This window comes from Manacus vitellinus, unplaced genomic scaffold (genome assembly GCF_001715985.3).
Source record: "Manacus vitellinus isolate BGI_N305 unplaced genomic scaffold, ASM171598v3 ctg7180002434388_pilon, whole genome shotgun sequence".
In the NCBI taxonomy this organism is placed as follows: Eukaryota; Metazoa; Chordata; class Aves; order Passeriformes; family Pipridae; genus Manacus; species Manacus vitellinus.
Window position 1 is genome coordinate 28,007 of NW_021938622.1, and position 2,515 is coordinate 30,521.

Below are 2,515 nucleotides of genomic sequence, written 5' to 3' on the forward strand. Positions count from 1 at the left end.
AGATCATCAGCTCAGGCGGCAGCTCCTGCAGCCCCAGGGCCAGACCCGCTTCCCAGTGGCCCAGGCAGCTGCTGCCACGTGGGCACAAGCTCTGCTGCCCAGGAGGGTCCTGTAGTGAAGGACTTTGCAGATGGCCACGTAGCGGTCATAGGACATGATGGTGAGAAGGGCAAGCTCCGCTGTGATCAAGAAGAAAAGCAAAAAACACCTGTGCAGCTCATCCTGAGTAGGACATGCCCCTGGTGTTCCAGAGGGAATTGGCCATGGCTTTGGGGAGAGTGGTGCAGATGCAGCCCGGGTGTGTGAGGGAGAGGTGGAGCAGGAAGAAGTCCCTGGGGGGTGTGCAGGTGGTGGTGGCAGGCTACGGCGCTGAGGATGAGGCCGTTGCCCAGGAGGGCAGCCAGGGAGATGCCCAGGAAGAAGCAGAAGTGCAAGAGCTGCAGCCAGGAGGAGGAAGTGGGGGATGGAGCTGCTGTTGGACATGAGCTTCCTCCGGGCATCAGGAAATGTCCAAGGAGGAAAAGGCAGTGAAAACTTTGGGACAGGTTTCCTAGATCAAACCCATGAATTCCTCTGAGCATCTACCCTCATCCCAAGTATCTGCAGTCACACATATATAGATTCTGGACTGTAGAAGACAGGCTTAGCATGACTTTAAGATGATTTCTTCTCAATTTTTTGATTTATTTTTCTACTGCCAGGTCTGAGAGGGGCATCGTGGAACCAAAGGAACCCTGAGACATTTCAGAATCCCACATGTGTTGGGTCTGTCTGAGCTGGAGTTCATTTTCTCACTGCAGGCGTCACAGTGCTGTGCTTTGCATTGGGAGCTACAAAGGGGTTAATCACACCAGTGCTTTGGCAACTGCTGAGCAGGGCTGGTGCAGCATCTGCATTGTCAGCTTCGTCCCCTGAATCGGGGGCAAGATCATGGGAGGCGATACAGACAGGTCAGTTGAGCCAAATGGACCAAAGGGACATTGCAGAATATATGGCGTCAGCTCAGCTACAAGAGCTCAGGAAAGGAACAGGAAAGGGGGAAAATCCATTTTTTTACAATACATGCCTTCTGAGCGGCTTCTCTGTGTGGTGAAGCCCTGCTTCCCATGAAGTGGCCAGGTATCGCTGCTGACAGGAAGTAGAGAGAAAATCTTTTTATTTTCCTCTTCACTTATGCATGCGCAAACTTTGGCTTTTGCTTTAGTAAAGTGCCTGATCTCAAGGTAGAAATAATTTTCCATCTTATTCTGTCTCTTCTGTCTGGCTGGGAAGGGCAGCAATAGAGCAGCTTGGTGGGCACCTGGCATCCAGGTAAGGTCAACCCACTGCAACATTGCAGGGTCTCATGGAACCAAAGGACTGCTGGGAGACTGGGGGAACTCACGGAATCAAGTGGCCGTCGTGGCACTGCCCTGCATCATAGAAGCAAATGTTCCCTGGGAAACTACAGAAACCAGGGACTTAAGGGACATCATTGGGATGTGCGGGACCTCATGGAATTAAACAAACCGTGGGATATCTTTGGAACTTCATGGAATCAAAGGGATAAAACAAAAGAATTAAACCCCATGACCAGAAACCATTGGATCGAACATTTCTTTAATATGCCAGCTGGGGATTCATGGGGGTACTCTGCCATGCATGAATCAAAGAATCAGTATAAATTTCGGAGTATAAATACAGTGATACTTGAAAGACCCTCCCCTTCACAAGCAGTCCAAAATTCTCTTCTGATTTTAGGGTCAAATAGCCTCTTGGATTTTATTCGTGGAGCAAGACTGCCATCTAGCGTCCATTTCTTCTGGGAGGGGCAGTCATTTTCACAGAGTGGTCTTCTCCCTTAGCAGGCCTCGTAGCATCTCTGATTGATCTATCCGACCCCTAACCCCTAAACTAAATGCTTTAGGACCAGCTAAGACGTGTCTTAGAACTTCCCATTTGCTTAAACAATGTAAGACTTTCTTCTTAACAGAACAATCTCTTATTAAACAAGTTTTCTGAGGCCTGTAAGCTAATTTCTTGAAGATGGGCATATGATACACTCTCTATTAGTTTCCATGTATCATCTACATTCTCTCTCCTACAACTAATTGTAGTCTTAAAAGAAAAGAAAAGACTGCTACCATGCCAAGAAAGCAAACCCCTTTGTTGATTAGGATTTTTATCTAAGAAAAACTTCTGATTTACGAAGCCATTAAGGATGGAGATCCTCTCTCATTTCAGTGCCATTGTGACAATATGGGGCCTCATGTAACACATGGAACACAGAACACTGCACATTCCCAAGCAATCAAGGGGCCATTGTAACACTCCAGGGCCTCATGGAAGACGGAGGCCCCGCAGAGAGACCTCAAATCAGAGGTTTGGGCAATCCTCAACCAGAGGAAGTTCAACAAGGGGAAGTGCCAGATTCTGTCCCTGTGATGGGGCAACCCCGAATGTCCGGACAGACTGGGAATGATATTCTGCATAGCAGCGCTGGAAAATGGCCTCTGGGGTCCTGGTGGATGGCCAG

The 2,515-nt window shown here is 48.7% G+C and overlaps 1 long non-coding RNA gene across 1 annotated transcript; it reads left to right on the plus strand.

The window, feature by feature from the left end:
* The first annotated feature begins 845 nt into the window (after window positions 1-845).
* On the plus strand, window positions 846-1,437 carry LOC115307310. Its single transcript, XR_003915651.1, has 2 exons — window positions 846-950; window positions 1,340-1,437. It is a non-coding gene; the product is annotated as an uncharacterized LOC115307310 (long non-coding RNA).
* The last annotated feature ends 1,078 nt before the right edge of the window (window positions 1,438-2,515 follow it).